The 17,480-nt window shown below is 46.2% G+C and overlaps 1 long non-coding RNA gene across 2 annotated transcripts in view; it reads right to left on the minus strand.

The window, feature by feature from the left end:
- The window catches only part of LOC132251129 (uncharacterized), a 36,329-nt gene extending 19,171 nt beyond the window's left edge, over positions 1-17,158 (minus strand). Inside the window, exon 1 of one of the 2 annotated variants that reach the window (XR_009462959.1) lies at positions 17,066-17,158. This is a non-coding gene — a long non-coding RNA (uncharacterized LOC132251129). Of the gene's footprint in view, positions 1-668; positions 768-17,065 lie in introns of those variants that run through there. The other variant, XR_009462963.1, reaches the window with a different exon arrangement.
- Positions 17,159-17,480: the final 322 nt, after the last annotated feature.

The raw sequence follows: 17,480 nt of genomic DNA on the forward strand, positions 1-17,480 counted from the left end.
CCCTCCAGCTGAAATAATTGCCGGCCCCTGGACTAAGGGAACCATGGTGACAGCCTAAAAGACAGGAAGGAGTTTGTTTGTAATGGAAGTACTGATGTAGCCTCAGGTGCTCATCAATGCACAACCACTAAATGGGCTCATGTGAATGGAATGATAGCCGGGGCATTGCTGTTATCCCTAATGGCTGGAGATAAGGAAAGGAGCAGAAGAGCTTCATTCCTTTCTTGTCTTTCCTTTCAAAATTTTGGCAGTACCTGAACTCCTGCCAGCACCGCCCGCTCCTGTGCCAATTTGTAACAAGCTTCTGCTGCTTTCTTGTGAAAGCACCAAATGAAAAGGGATTATAGTCCAACAGAGCCTTCACTACTCTAACATTTTTAAACAAAATCAGTTAGTTTAGTCTCTAAACTCTAGTTAGTTTAGAAATCCACATGATTCCTAAACACAGTGTTTCAACCCAGCTGTTTATGCAGTAACAGCTGTTCAATAATGATTTACATCTGCATTGCAGCTTTCCACAAATGGGATTCAGCAGTTTGCTAATAAGCATATGAATCAGGAAGAGATTCTGTTACCGAGTCTCTAACGTTACTGTCAATAAGCAATCAGGCATAATATATAGTTCCTGATCCTTTTCATTACACAGAAAAGTAATTATGGCTTCTTACCGTAAAGTTCTCTGCTTTCACCATCTTGCTCTCCAAGGGCTCAGCTCACAAAAATGTTTGATGTGCATTGACCAAAATGCACTGGGCCAAATTCCTCCCCTGTGAATTAACTCCAGGGAAGTCAATGAACATTAGGGATGGATTTGGCTCATAATGTATAAATAGCTAAAACAGCTTTATCTTTCAAGTTTGGCAAACGTTGTCCAGCTAGTCACGCTAATAAATCATGGAGATTTTGTTTTTAAACCAGTAATGCAGTTTATGTAACTCGCACAACTTGCCGCACCAAAGGCAGAAAAGGCAACAGCTGCTCCAAAGGTGATTCTTCATTCCATTTACCCTTTGGCTGGGAACACCAAGAATCTGTTTTCCCATTTTTATTATGACTAGAGATTAATAACTGTCTGTAGACACTGAGAAGGTAGAATAAAAATAAAGCAAACTATCTCTAGCAGTCCAGGCTTGAGGAGGCACAAACATGATAATATGAAGAATAACTACAATTCATATGCAATATATAAATGAAGATTTATGATACCAGGAGTACAGTACATTGGGCTTGTGATCAAATCCCCCCACTGGCTCCCAGTCAGCTGCCATTGCCACTTCGATGCTTGGATAACTTTTGCTATATGAACCATAGCCACAGCCGCACTCTTCTGGGACAATGCTTAGTCTTTGGGACAATAAAGATCACAAAATTGAAGGTGAAACCTGGGAGCTGAGGATATGTCACATTCATAGGTAACTGGATCCAGTTATGGAACAAGCTTCTGGATTGGATCAGGTAAACCCAGAATCTGACCAGCTGCCAAACCTTTTCTCTTTGAAAGTCTTTCTACCATAAGAAAGACTCTCACAGTGCTGAGACTGTTTTGTTCAATGAATCCCTAGGAATTAAAAAAGGGATGTTAATAAAATAAAATCAAAACCAGCCCCTCCCCCAGAAAGAAGTACCAGAAATGCCATGAAATCCACTACTAACTTTACTATTGCTATTAATGTTTTCTGAAGATGCTCAGATGCTGTCCTAAGCCCCCGGCTCGGACCTGACTGAAGACTGCAACACTCAGGTCCGGCAGACTTCAGGGCGGAGCCCTGGAGCATATAAAAGGAGCTGCATGCCCAGCATGAGGGGAACACATCCACGAGCAAGAAAAGAGAAGAGTGGGGCCTAGAAGAGCTGAGGAGAGCTGCTCAGCAATAGCCCAGAAGTGCCTGTGAAGACTTCCATTGGTGGGGAATGGCAGAGGGCTCCAACAGCTAGGATCTTGGTGTGCAGCACGGCACACGGCATCCAGACCCTGGGAGCTCCGTGAGGTGGCTCAGGTCTGCAACCTCTGGCGTGTGGCCAGAAACACGGTGCACAGGATGGTGCACGGAGTAGGACCTTTGAAGCGCTTGGGCAGCTCAGGTCCTCAACCCCCAGAATGAGGCTGGGAGCTTGGTGCAGGAGGCACTGCACAGAGGGTCCAGGAGCAGACCGAGCCTGGTGCTGCACGAGGCAGCCCAGGCCTCTGACCCATAGCAAAAGATTGAGTCCAGAGAGCCAGACAGTGATTGGGCTACTGAGCCAGCCGACAGGGCCAAGCCAGAGGCCCCAGAAGCCCTGCATAGCAGAGCCCTGTTCCAGGGGACAGCGACCCGCCCCTGAAGCCCACTGCAGGTGAGAGAGCAACTTGGCACAGAGGATGAGGGCCACCCTTCAGGCCTGGGAGCTGTGAGTTGCAGGGAAAAGAGGATTCCCACAGGGGAGGGGAGTCCCCCCTGGTTAGTTAAGGGCTCCTGAAAGGGGAGGTCCCACTGAGAGGGCCCCCCTAAAATTACCAGCTTCTTTGTAGGGCTTGGGAAAAGCCCAAGGGCATTGGGGTTTCCCCTCAGGATTAAGTTTATCTTTGGGGTTTATCTGTTTCAGACTTACCTGTATCTGGAGCACTGGTATAAGGTTTATGTCATTTACCCAGAGGGTATTGTTTATGTTACTGGTTTAGCTATCATATATATATAGTACATATGTTTCTATCCATGTTCCTTTCCCTTGTGATAAGTTAATGTAAATAAATGTGTAGATAGTTAAGTCCCCTGACTGTCCTGGCCTGGTTCTGTAAGGATGGAGGGAAACTGAGCGGTCTGTAGTTCCTACCCCACAGACACCTGCCAGCTAACAATCCCCTTCAATTGGAGAAGAGGAGTATATACCCAAGTTACCTGGGCTACAATAGCATCTCCACCATATCTATGCCAGCAAACCTAGAGCAGAAATTTCCCTATAATGTAGGCCTTACACTGTGTTGCATTTGTAGTCTGGCACCATTCCCCCTCCTGAGTCTCCTTTCTGTCTGTCTGAAGACAACAGTCCCTGTGAGCTGGATTAAAAACCAGGGAAACAGAGCACTCAGCTTTAAAGATCAGGCTCATACAGTGACATCCACCTCTGCATTTCCTTGTGTGGGCTGCTGTATACAGGATGATCCCCCCAGTGGCCTGCAGGGAGGGCCTCAAGGCCGGTTTAATCTTATACTGAAAGAGCTGTGCTAGTCTGAAGTCAAGCAGAAGGAAGGGTAGATTTGCACCTAACAGACAAACTAAATAAGAGATATATATAACAAGCTTTTGTAAGCAAAGGGCTTGCTTCATCAGATGCAGATGCATCACAACATGCTTGAAGTTAAGGAAGTCCTTAAGTGCTTTTCTGAATGGGCTTGGACTTGAGCACAGGCCTTATATTCTTGGCTGAATGAGGGCTAATATGTCACTGGGCAAGTTCATTCTTCAGTTTTGCTAGATGATTTGTGGAATGATTTCCATCTGGGCTTTTTAAACACACGAAAGGATTTAGGCTGGATTATAGGTGAGGAAGCTACAGCACTGTAGTTTATAAATTGAGATTTCTTTAGATACTGATGTATCCCAGCATCTGATGAAGTAACCCTTTGCTTACAAACGCTTATGCTATGTATCTGATTTAGTTAGTCTATAAGGTGAAAATCTACCCTACCTTCTGCTTTAAATGTTATGCTGCCTACAAAGGGCCTCAAGAGGCTTAACACTGCAGCAAGGGATCTGCCTGGTTTACTAAGCCCATGCCTTCAATTATAAGCTATACTAAGAACAGGGAAGCTCAAGGCTGCTGGCCAAACCTTCCTGTATTGATAAGATCCTCCTGGGTTCATGGAATTGTCCTATAGCTAAGTCACACCACAAGTGTAATCTGGGCCTACACTCAAGGCTCTGGGAGAACAAATGATTTTCATAAGAAATCAGCACCTCAACCTCGTCACATCATGGGTCCCAACTCAGCAGAACATTTGAGCATCTGCTTTATTTTAAGGATGCCCTTAGTTCCCACTGAAAGTTACGCACATGCTTTGCTGAATTGAAAGTCTGTATCCAAAACCTCCAGGTGTCCTCCAGTGAAGACAAGACAACTTTCCCCGAATGTTCATGTTAAAAAAAAAATCTGAATGTTGCCTGCCCCTCTTAAAAAAAAAGATTTCTTATTTTCCTTAAGTATCACAGACATGAAGCAAACAGGCAAGAAGTCCATTCTTAAATAAACCCCTTTATATTCATTTAAATAAGGTAGCACAATGATATTAAGATGATGTAATAATTAATATTATTTCTTATTACAGCTCTTAACAGTTCTAGGCATGCTTTTAAAGTGTGGTATTTAAGAAATGGGCTACTTCTAACTTTTACCCCTGAACTGAGAACAATATATACTCTTGGAACACCTCCCTTGAATGATCTGGAATAAATCACACTTCCAGTAGAGCCTCAGAAAAATCTGTAGCATGCAGAAACCTAACCCTCTTACTCTATTACAGTTGAAACAAGTCCACCGCTCCTTCTATAATAAAAGACTATATGTAAGACAATTAGTCACAAAATTCAAAAACAAGAAAGTAAATGCCTCAAGAGAATTAGGACTTAATCCAATAAAGAACAACGGGCACCTGAAAATGAGTTGGTATAGAGTCCAACTTTTGGCAACTGGTCCCATAGTCCAGAATGCTGGATTAGGCATGTAGGCTTCCCATACACTGAGCAGGGAGAATTAGATACCTTAGAATGGTATCCAAAACCAACAATAAGGATGAGCGGGGAACTGGGAGCTGCCTAGAACTGGCCAATAGGAAAGAGCCTGTTTACTTTCTTGATATGAAGCTACTTGATTAATTGGTTTGCAGCTGTTTTTCTTCTCACAGAAGGGGCTGATATAAATTAGTATAGTTTCCTTCACTGCATTTCTGGTCTCTACATATTTATAACATATGAATGTGGTGATTATTACAGTACAGTGCAGCACATAATTTTTTATATCATGGTCATCATCTCACTTCCAGTATAATTAAACTAAAACATGTGCAGTCTACAGAACCCTAACCTCCATCCCACCTTTATTTTAATACAGGTATTCACAGATTTGACAAGAGTTTCATCTTAACATACCTACATCTTTAATTAGCACTTCATAATTTCTGGCTGCCTTACTACCTTCTGCATAGCAGGTGGAGTCTGTTAATCAGGCTCCCGCTACCCAGGTATTTCTTTTATGTATTTTCAAACATGTTAGTGTTAGAGTTCTAGACATCTCACTTACAGAATTATTCTATTAGGTGCATCTCTACCCTGCTTTCTCTCCCAGTATGATTAAGTTGGAGTGGGAAGAGCATTAAACACACTAGGAGATAGCATCAAACTGCTTCCTGGCCCAGATAGATAATCAGCCTCCTACAGGTATCAGCAAACATTCCACTAGGATCACTTGTTCGGAGCTGAGGGAGGTGCTGCCATTCAGCTGGAATCCACAACTCGGGCCTCTCCCCAGATTAGACACCTACAGATAGTCTCTGAAATAACTAAGCAGGGCTTGGTGATGGTGCTGCCATCATCCACTTTTTATAAAATATCATAGGAATCAAGCATTTGGCCCCCTGCAAGATCAAATGGGGCAGCTGACGTCTGATGCCCAAGATGGGCTCCCAAGTGAGGTAGTACTCTCTCCTACCCTGGGGGTCTTCAAGAGAAAGCTGGACAGATATGTGGCTGGGGTGATATGACCCCAGCACCCCTTCCTGCCCGGGGCAGGGGGTCGGACCTGATCTGTTTAGGTCCCTTCCGACCCTAAGCACTATGATACTATGAAAAGGCCAGTCTCCTAAACAATTACTTTGCATCAGTTTTCCACGCGCCCAAGCAAGTCATGCTGTCAGGATGCAAAGCAACCAGGGCTCGGGAGATGGGCCCACAATTGACGTAGTAGGTCAAGTGAGAGAACACCTCAAGAGGCCTGACATCTATAAGTCCGCGGGCCCAGATGGATTACACCAAGAGTCTTAAAAGAGCTGGCGGACTCTTAAAAGAGTCTTAAAAGAGCATGCCCTATGGCTAAGATGGTCCCAATCTTCAAGAAAGGGAAGAAAGAAGATCCAGGGAATTACAGACCTATCAGTCTGCCATCCATCCCTGGAAAGATCTTGTAGAAAATTATCAAGGGATCCATCTGCAACAGGCTAATGGAAGGCAACCTACTGAATACCAGCCAACATGGTTTTATTACTGGAAGGTCTTGCCTGACCAGCCGCATCTCCTTCTATGACCAGGTGACGCATTGCCTGGACAAGGGAGATGAGGTTGATGTCATTTATCTGGACTTCATGAAGGACTTTGACTTGGTCCCCCATGACGTCCTCACGACCAAGCTGGGGAACAGTGGCCTTGACTATCTCATGGTCCAGTGCTAGGGAACTGGCTCTGTGGTTGAACCCAAAGGGTATTAGTTGATGGGAACAAATAACATGGTGCAAGATTACCAGGGGAGTACCCCAGGGCTCAGTGCTCAGGCCGGTACTCTTCAATATCTTCGCTAATGACCTGGATTCGGGCATCAGATACTGACTGGCAAAGTTCGCAGACGACACTAAACTATGGAGGAAGGCAGTCAAGCTGGAGGACAGGCTGGGGATACAGGCCTACCTGGACATGCTTGCAAAGTGGGCAGACCTAAACCTGATGGCATTCAATGTAGAGAAATGCAGGGTACTCCGCTTTGGGAGAAAAAACCAGCATCATACTTATAGTCTTGGCAGTGCTACACTTGCTAGCACTGCGATTGAAAGACTTGTGGGAATTGATTGACCACAACATGAACATGAACCACCAATGCAATGCTGTAGCTGGCAAAGCAAACCAAACTCTGACATGCATCCACTGATGAATCTCAAGCAAAACCAGGGACATCATCCTCCTGCTTTACTCGGCCTTAGTGAGGCTGCAGCTGGAGTACTGCATCCAGTTTTGGGACCCCCACTTCAGGAGGGATGTGGATAAGTTCGAGAGAGTCCAGAGGAGAGCCACCCATATGATCAAAAGCTGAGAGAGCAAGCCTTAAGAGGAGAAGCTAAGGGACATGGGACTCTTCAGCCTGGCAAAGAGAAGGCTCAGGGGGGACTTGGTGGCTGCCTATATGTATATAAGGGGGATGCATCAGGATCTGGGAGAACAGTTGTTCACCAGAGCTCCCCAAGGGATAACTAAGTCTAATGGCCACAAACTTCTAGAAGGCCAATTCAGACTCAATATAAGGAAACATTTCTTTACAGTCCAAGTGTCCAAGGTCTGGAACAGACTCCCCCCAGAGGTGGTGCAAGCACCTACTCTGGACTCATTCAAAAGGCATTTGGATATTTATCTTGCTGGGATCATCTGATCCCTGCAGAATTCCTGCCTCTGGCAGGGGTGCTGGACTTGATCTCACAAGGTCTCGTCCAGCCCCTACTGTCAATTAAATCTCTGAAATCTACTTATTCATCTTACATTAAGTAATCATTGGATAAATACAGAAAGATCCCTGGTAAAGATCTAGAACACATTACTTACCTCCTCCCAGGGGAGTGCGTTAACCACGCAACTGAGTCACGTCCTCCCTCTTGAGCTCCCTTTGCAGTGTGTTAGGGGTTCTCAAACAGGGCTCCTCAGGGAATTTAGGTAGTCCATCACCCAGCTCCTGGACCCTACTCAATCCTCTACACACCTGACAAGGTTCTTTGGGTGAATCTATCTTTTATTAGTCCAACTTAACCTCTACACACCTGACATTCATGCTGCACAGCTGCTAATCCTTATGTCTAAATTCTTTCCTCTCACAAAAGAATATGGAATGCAGAAGTGTTCAGAAGCTGAAGTGCCAGCTATATGCTGGTGTTCACAGGTACCACAGGAGTATGACAGGTTCTAATGATAAATGGTATATATTATAGACCGCGATCACAACCACACTCACAATCACAGATTTTCACGTGCCTAGAACTATATGGCATGTCCCTACAGTTTACTGGCAGTGAACTTGATTTCTACATGAACTTTTGTTTCCATCTATGAATAGTTTTAGAGATGCAAGATCTCCCATGCCAGGGCATGTCGCTAATCTACTGTTTAGTCTCTGTCAGAGGCCCTACCTGATTCTTCTGCAGAAGGAATATTATTTAAAAAATGGAAGAAGAGATTATCAGCAAGTAGATTAAAGAAGTTTGAGTTTGGACTCTTAATATGGCCACCACGTTGACTCACAACAATGGATATGCTTTGTGGAGTTAATTAATCTGAGAGGCTAGTAATCACATTAATTTGGTTCCCCAAAATAGCATGAGATGTTAATTTGATAACTAACAGTGGCTTCTTTCAGAAAATTTGACACAAAGCAATTATTTTTATGTTCTGCCTTAGCTCTTCTTTTCATATTTTTCCAACAGTGACCTTTCATGAGCATACTTTAGCTGGATTCTTCTCATTGTTTTCTCAGGATGGTTCAATATGTTATAGTTGGTTATGGTTAACATGTCACTTGTAAAAGACTTTGAATCTTTTGTGCATACAGTCTGGACTGTCAAAGCAAAAATGTGGCTTTTATTTTAAATAGAACAGTCTGGACTGTCAAAGCAAAAATGTGGCTTTTATTTTAAATAGAATACACCTCTGTAGGCAGCAAGCTTGTAAAATGTTCTTTTATTAATAATGCTCAATAAGCTTTTCTTAAGGACCTGTTGACTATATTGTATTAACAATGGATTTTTCTGCATTCACAAATCTTTATTCTACTTTAAATGCACTCTAAACTCACTGCCTTTCAGCATAAGCTATAAATATATCAGAGCTGGGGAAATTTTGGTTAAGGAACTAATAAAATGTGCATTTCAACTTCAAAAACATGGAATGGGAAGCCTGAAACAAAAGCAGAATAAAATTTTAAAAGAAAAAGAAAGAAAAGAAAATGAAAGATAATTAGCCATTCTATCCTGTCAAAGGTCATGTTGTTGCTGAATTGGTGCGATGAGTCTTTCTTTATGTTCTCTGCTACTTGAAGCCTGTGCAAATCCTGGGCTTCAGTGCATTAATATGTGAATTAATATGTGAATTTGACAGCGTCAAGGCTCACTGCCAAGAATTAAAAGGCTAATCAGTAAATAATACATTGAAAACTAAGCAGAAGTAGACTCCAACAGAGCAAAGACTTTCCTGTGAGCACAGTCCCAAGTACTCACACCACCTAGTTGTCCCCAGCCCTCAAAATCATGAAGCTGGTTTCAAAATCATGAGATTTAAATATATATATGTTGGACATTTATATTTGCCTTCTAGTTTTGGAGACTCTGAGCCCTTTTCAGGCTCCTTCTGCAGCCAGGGGGGCTAAACACTTACATTTATTTTGTAAAAAGGAACCTGAGATTCCAAGCTTGGTTCCAAGTGGGCTTTAAGAAATGCATCAAACAGCATGATGTGTGTGAGATCTGTCACTGTGATTTGATTCCGTTTTCTAGTTAGTGTACTGCTCTTCTAACTCCAGCTGGGCTAAACATCAAAATGAATACAGCCATTTTGTGTGTGACCTCTGACTGGGCCCGATCCTGGGCTGGTGCAAGGTGATACATAGCCCTGGCCCCTAGATAGTGTTATTGCATATTTTCCCTGACCATCTAGCCAGATTAAATGCTAGCCACATCACTAGCCTGTGCACCAGTGGCCAAAGAAACAAGCATGCTAACTCAGCAGGCCCATAGGCTCATGTGGAATTCTGCCCTTTTTGACCTGACTAGCCAAGTCAGTGCGTGAACTCAGATCAGAATGCTTTACTTGTATACACTCTCCTTATACTTTGAGCAACATAATCATGATTTACAATGAGGCATGAACTTTCTTCAGGGCACATTCCTTGAATATTGAACATTCTGATCAGTATGAACATTCTTTCATGGTTGAACATTCAAGTCAGTGTATAGTAATTAGTATCACAAAATTGCTCTGCTCCGATTCCAACATCAGTAAGACATTAATATTCATTATTCATACTAAAATAATACCTAGAAGGCCTGACAGAAATCAGGCCTTAATGTTGCTAGGCATGGGACAGAAATATCCCTGACCAAAGGAGTTGACAATCAGAACAGAAAGGGATGGGGAAAAGAAAGAGGGAAGTGACTTGCCCAAGATCACCCAGCAGGCAAGTGGCAAAAGAAGGAATAAAGCCCATTCTTCTAACTCCTAGGCCAGGAGCCTTATTCATTAGACCACAGCAGCACTAACATGCCTGTACACATATACATGTGCTCTGGGGTGAGGGGAATTGTGTTTTAATTAGAGTGGCTCTCCGGAGCCGCTCTAATTAAAACGACCACAGAGTCTCCTGTATTCAGAGTCCCCACGTTCCAAAATAGTGGCGGGGCACTTCAAAGTTCATTCAAGGAGCTTTTTAATAAAGTGCCTCTGCCATTTTGTAATGTGGGGATGCTGAATACGCAAAACACTGCAGCGCTCTGGAGCATTCAGATTAAAACGCTCCAGTAGACCCAATTAATCAAGTCTGCTCGGATGTACTCTAATTGGAATTGACGGAGCACGTGTAAAAGTGCCCAGGACTACTCAGAAGAGTTTGCCTGTCCTTTTGTAATGATCCCATTCAGCTTAAATTAATTCATGGGCATCAGACTGCTTTATGTTTGTTTTTTCAGGTGCACGTCCATAAAAGGCTTCCCTATCAACACCAAAAACATATCTATCCGTGAGGTTTTATAATATACAATTGATTACCTCAATTATGATGATGAACTTTGTTTCATAAGTAGGACAACAAGATTTAACATCACCAATTATTACCCTATTCTCTACACTAGGTTCCAGCTCTACACACCAATTTAAATCATTTTCCTGTCCAGCAAAAATCAACCTAGTGGTAAAAACACTCACCCAGGGACTAGGAGACCTGGGTCTTAGGGTGTTGTCACCCTAAGGGGATTGTGAACCCACATTTCTTACTTCCCAGGAAAGCATGTTATCACGAGGCTGTGGAATATGTTAGGGGAAAAGACTCTCTACACCTCCGATTGAAGCTGCTGCACTGTCCAGCCAAGTCAACAAGAAGCATGGAGCCAACAGGAGAGCATGAAATGATGGTAGCTTGGGGTTTCAGGTTCTCCCCAGGAGGGAGAGTCCTAGATTCTGGTCCTTGCTCCCAGGGCTCTTTGCACTGAAGATTTTGCAGGACCCCTATGATATGATAAAACAAGATGCAGTTCCCTTTATTCCTGCTGGTTTAGCCAACAAGCTTCATTGTCTCGTCCTGCTCATTGCTACCTCCAAGGCAAGGAGATCTGTGTGAGGGAACTGCCTTGAGATAAGCCAAACCCTTTTCTGTGTGACACAGGTTTGCCCGATTAGAACGGGCTACAGGATAGCAGCTGCTGTAAGCTCCTGAGGGCAGAACGAATTGACACCAGCTGAAGATCTGCCCTTAAACTCCCTGGCTCTTCTAAAATGGAGAAAAAAATAGCCATTAATTAGGATTAATTAGCCACTGTTTGTAAAGTGCATTTAATGGGTCAAGTACTATTGATATGTGTAATTGTATAATTGATGATAATGTTAACTACTGAGCTAAAAGTTTTCTGTCATCTCAGGGAGTTTAATATTAATATGCCATCTGTACATCGCAGCCTTGGCAGGGCTCCGCAGAAGGAACAACGAGAATGTTGTGCCAGACTGACGTGTGCTCGTATGCACAGTCTTCTTTTACATGCAAGTGTGTGCATCTGCCTCTCAGAAAAGGTTGTTACCAGGTAACCATTTTGACTCACCCACTAATCAGAGTTTGGCTAATCAGCTTGCTGCAGCTGAAACAAAAGCTGTCAGTTAAATTTTTGTCACTCTCCACTAGACTCTTTCCAAACTATCCACATCCTTTTGGAAGTGTGGGGCCCAAAACTGGACACAGTACTTCAGAGTGGCCTCACCAGTGTCAAATAGAGCAGAAGAAACTTCTCTTCAACCCAGGATCCCATGGGGAGGGGTCTTTCTTTTTTTTCTTTTCTTTTTATTTGCAAAAAGAGCACACTGTTGGCTCATATTCAGCTTGAATAGACCATTTCATTTCTTTATGTATTCCCCTGATGTAGGGGTAAGCTGCTACCAAGTTCCCTCTCAGCCTTCTCTTCTGTAGGCTGAAGAGGCTCAAGTCCCTCAGCCTCTCCTCATACGGCTTCTCTTGCAAGTCCCTGATCATACAGGTGGGTGGCTCTTCTCTGGACTCTCTCAAGTTTTTCCACATCCTTGTTGAAGTGTGGCATCCAGAACTTGATGCAGTATTCTAGCTGTGATCTCACCAGTGAAGAGTACAGTGGGAGTATCACTTCCTTAGTTTTGCATGAGATTCAATGGTTAATACATGCCAGCGTGTTGTTTGCCTTGCTGGCCACAGCATTGCACTGCCAACTCATGTTCATGTGATGGTCAATAATTACCCCTAGGTCCCTTTCTGCCATGGTGCAAGTCAAATTGTTGCCACTGAGCCTGTAGGCATGCTGAGGATTGTTTGCCCCCAGATGAAGCACCTTACACTTCTGAGTGTTGAACTTCATCTGGTTCCAATATGCCTAGCTCTCCAGCCTGTCCAGGTCTGCCTGTATCTGCAACCTATCTTCTGGCATGACCACGCTCCCCCATAACTTGGTGTCGTCCGCAAACTTGGTCAGCAAGCTTTTCACCCCCACATCCAAATCATTGATAAAGATGTTTGTACCCGCCTCCGTTCGACTAGGAGTTCGCGCGCCGCCTTCGCCCAGACTCGAGATCTTGCACCCCCGGGTTTCGTTGGTACGCCCCAGGGTTTACCCCGGCTGGCATAAAGGGGGACCCCAGAACTCGCCTGCCATGACTTTGATGACTCTCTCAGTGGGGGGTCTTCCCTTGGGGTATCCCCTGGTGCTGGCACGCCTCTTCGCGGGTACTCTTGGGGCTCCATCCTCCCCTACACCCTGGCCATACGCCACCTCAGGTCTTCCTGTCCTGGCCTCTAACCCGTCCTCGTCTCGTCCTCTCTCGGCTCAGTCCCCCTAGCCACTACCGGCGGCCTTCGGACCGGGTATGCCTCTCCCAGTGGGGGTGCTGACCTGATCCCTCCTTCCTTGGGATGCAGACGTCCTCTCTGCTTCCCCAGTAGTCCCGGCCGCAGTTACCCGTGCCGTCGGCTCCGTAACGCAGGCTACAGCTGGCCCCACTCTCGGGATAGCTGTTACGCCTCCTGCTGCCTCAGGTGTCGGGTTCCCCGCTGGCTGCTGCCCCACCTCTGGGGCTGACTTCTCCCCTTGTCTCCTCACTCCTGGGTGCTCCGCTGCGCTGCTCACAGCCTGCTCCGCCTCTACACGGCGGCGTCCCGCTCTCTGCGGGCGGCGGCTGATCCCCTGCTCGCTGGGGCTCCGCGCTCCAGCTCTCTCCCTTCAGCCGCCCCGCTGCTTCGGCGGGGCCGCCTTTTGTTCCTCCCAGCCGGCGTGCCCCGCCCCCGCCACTCAGCCGCAGCCGGATAAACGCCCAGCTGACGACCCGTGCCGGCGCTGCCGGCGCCTGGAGTTTCTTCGGCTCCTCCAGCCCTGCGGGAGGTAAGCAGACCCCTTGGCCGCCGCGGGGGTCTCCCAGTGCCCCCGCTCTCCTGGGACAATGTTGAAAAGCACCGGTCCAAGCACGGACTCCTGAGGGACACCACTGGCCACTTCTCACCAGGATGAGACAGATCCATTCACGAGAACTCTCTGGGTCTTACCATACAGCCAGTTTTCCACCTGCTGAACTGTTCAGTATTTAAGCCTACAATCTTCCAATTTTTCCACAAGGATATTGTGGGATACTAGATGAAAAGCCTTTTGGAAGTCTAGGTATATAACTCGACCTTCTCTCCCATGTCCAGGTAGCAAGAGACCTGTTTGTAAAAGGAGATGAGACCGGTAAGACAAGGCCTACCAGCGACACAGCGATGCTGGCTGTTGTTCAGAATCTTACCCCCAAAGAGCGTATCACACATAGATTCTTTAATGAGTTTTTCCAGGATTTTCCCTGGGGTGGAGGTTAGGCTGATTGGCCTATAGTTGCCCAGGTCCTCCCTCTTCCCCTTCTTGAAGATTGGCACAATGCTGGCCCTCTTCCAATCCTCAGGGATCTCCCCTGTGTGCCACAATTTCTGAAAGAGCTTTGCCAGGGGCTCCATGATGACCTCAGCCAGCTCCACCAGCACTCTTGGGTGAAGTCCATCTGGTCCCGCTGACTTATAAAGGTCTAGCTTTTCTAGTTGCTTTGGCACCAGCTCAGCATCCACAGTGGGAAGGCTATCATTCCCACCATTCCCCCTGTGATCCTTATCTCGCTTGTCTTTCCCCTTGGTCCGGTGAAATACCGAAGCAAAGTGGGCTTTCAGGAGTTCAGTTTTTCCCTGAGTGTCCATTACCAGCTGTCCCGAGGTGTTAAGCAGGGGCCCCACACTTCCTTTTGTTTTCCTTCTGCTCCCTACATACCTAAAGAAGGACTTCTTATTGTCCTTGACTCCCTTGGCTAACGTAAACTCAGTCGTCGCCTTAGCTTTCCTAATCATTTCCCTACAAGTGCAGATCACTGTTGTATAGTTCTCCTTGGGGACTGTACCTAGCTTCCACTGTGTGTACACCTCTTTTTTTCTTTTTAGGTTAGAGCAAGAATAGGCAAAATACAGCTTGTAGGACATCTGGCTCGTCAAGGGATTTTATCTGCCATGTAGTGGGTCCCTTGGCCCTGCCTGTCCCAGGCATGGGTGGCAGCCCAGACCATGGTGCATGCAGCTGGTTCTGCCACCTCCGGGCACACGGAGGGTCAGGGGTACCATGGTGGCTGGACTTGGCTTCCCAGTAGCCCCGCCACGCTGGCTCATTGCCTAGCTGCCAATGCCAGTCAACCCCACACCCACCACCAGGGGTGTCTGACAAAGCAGGCAGGTGGGTGGGCAGGGTCTCCATGGACACTAGCCTGGGACCCCCATGGGCAGGACACACTCAGCCAGGTGGATGGGATGGGGCTTCAGGTAGGTGGAGAGCATTGTCTGGGAGCAGGACAGGTGGCCGGGGCCAGGACCAGTATCATGGGGTGGTGACAATATGGAGCCAGGGCTCATGGTAGAGCAGGCATTGCTGTTATCACTCTAAAATCATGGCCCCAGCTTTGCCCATGTGTCCCGCTACTGGGCCCCACTTGCCTGTGGCCCCATCCCATCTGCCTGGCCAAGCATGCCCTGCCCAGGGGATCTGGGCTGGTCTTCATGGAGACCCTGCCTGCCCACTCTGTCCACCACCCCTGGCAGTGGGTTCAGGGTAGATGGCCCAGGGCCAGATAGGACCAACTGCCCTCCCCTTGCACGCTGGGTCAGCCCCCCCCAGTCTGCAGCAGCTCACCAAAACTGATTAAATGGCCCTCCAACCCAAATAATTGCCTACCCTGTGTTAGAGCCAGGCAAGCCACTGTGGGAGGGGGTCTTGGGGGAGCTATAGTTACCCCAAAATTCACCTTAGCCCTCCTGTAAGTAACCCCCCTAACCCCCCCCCCCACTTCCCCGATGTATAGATGAGCTGCCTGGCCAAATAAGTATGTTTGGTCAGAAGATGTATAGTGCAGCCTCCCCCATTTTCTGTCTAGCCCACCTCAGCCCCCCACCAGGAAGAGGCTGGCACCTCTGTTTGGAGTTAAGATCCACTGTAACCCCCAGGTCCTTCTCTGCAGTACTACAGCCCAGCCAGTCATTCCCCAGTCTGTATTTGTGCAGGTGGTTATTCCATCCCAAGTGCAGGTCTTCCTATTTTCCCTTCCTGAATCCTATCTCATTGATTGTGAACCATTTTTCCTATCCAGGTCATTCTAGATCCTAACTCTACCCTCCAGAGTGTCTGCAACTCCACCCAATTTGGTGTCATTCACAAATTTGTTCCAGCTTCTGTATTAAAGACTATCCTCTGCATGCAGCTCCCAGATTTCAGATTTTTACAGTGATTTCACAACAGTTTTCAAGATTGATTTCACAACAGTTTTTGGCGGGGACAAAAGCTTAACTATTTTAAGAGAGTTTTTCAGATTTCACAACAGTTTTTAAGCTTTTGTCCCCCAGTGCCCCTCCCCCAATCCATTGGGAGTTAATGTGTAGGAGGGCATCACATTCTTGCTCACTCAGATTGCTATTTCCAGCCCCGCCAGTCCTGACTTGCCAACCGTTCCAGGTGTCCTGTCAGAGGTGAAACATTTTAATGATTATGCATTACCCTGGACTGCCTCTTGCTTCTGTCCCTATTAATTAATAACAACAAGCACACATGGAGCCAGCTGACTGAACAACCAGCTAGTGCTATTCTGGAGTTGTGCATGTGCCAGCCCATTTGAAGCTTGGCCAGCAATATAATACACAGGAAGGATGTGGGAAGACTGGACTTTTCACTGTAAGCTTTTCACTGTAAGCAAACACTATTTACTACAAGATACAAATGGTTTTGCAAGTCCTATATACATTCTTTTCAGACTCCAGGACTTACTAACTGATTTGAGATTTGGGTGAAACCATTCTGAATAAGAATGTATTGTTATGCCAAGAAATTTAGCTTTGTCTATCTCATGAGAAATACAGATGCAAAGTTTGGGCCTGAGAAAGATCCATGGCCCATCTCCAACCCTACGCTTACCTGCAGTCCCATAGCCCACTATCCACACACCCATGTCTGCTTCCCAAGGCATCACTTCCAGTCCTCCCTATATAAGACTGGGCCATGGATAGTCATGGCTAGTGGTTGGGTCCAGAGTCAAGACAAAGTTACAGGATCCAGATGTCAAAAATCATGGTGAGGATGAAGCTAAAGGCAAGGAACCAAGGTGGTGGTCAGGAACCAAGGCCAAGAATGTGGAAGCCAATGCTCAAACCAAGGTCCGAGATACAGAGGCAGGAGTCACAGACCACGAGGATCAAGAGCAAGCCAAGAGTCAGAAGGCAGACATGGAGACCAGTAGCATAGGAACAGCATGCAAGGTTTAGAGCTGAAGTGAGGTGCTGGTGTCAGGAGTCAACTCACCAACAGTCTTACTGTGCATACAACTTCCCACTGTCTTTTCTTCTGGATTTAAGGCTGTGTTCGGGGCAGAGTTGGTGTTCTATCAACATATCAATCAATAACTGGCTGCCAGAAGGATGACATCCCCCAAGTGGAGTGCTTCATCACATTCCTAACCCTGCCAACCCCATGCATGACTTCCCTTATTATCCAACCTGACCCCAACAAAATGTTTCCACACAAGCCCACTCTACATGTGCATCCTTTGTTGTGAGAAATAGCAGAGCTATGTTTATGTGGCACTACACCCAAGTTCCTTATCTTGCCTACAGTGTTGCATCTAGAGAACTCTTCTGCTCCCCAGTTTAGAGCTAGCACACACACAGCCACCTGGCACTGGGGACATTCAGCAAGGAGGGGAAGGGGCAACAAATAT

This window comes from Alligator mississippiensis, chromosome 1 (genome assembly GCF_030867095.1).
Source record: "Alligator mississippiensis isolate rAllMis1 chromosome 1, rAllMis1, whole genome shotgun sequence".
Taxonomy (NCBI): Eukaryota; Metazoa; Chordata; order Crocodylia; family Alligatoridae; genus Alligator; species Alligator mississippiensis.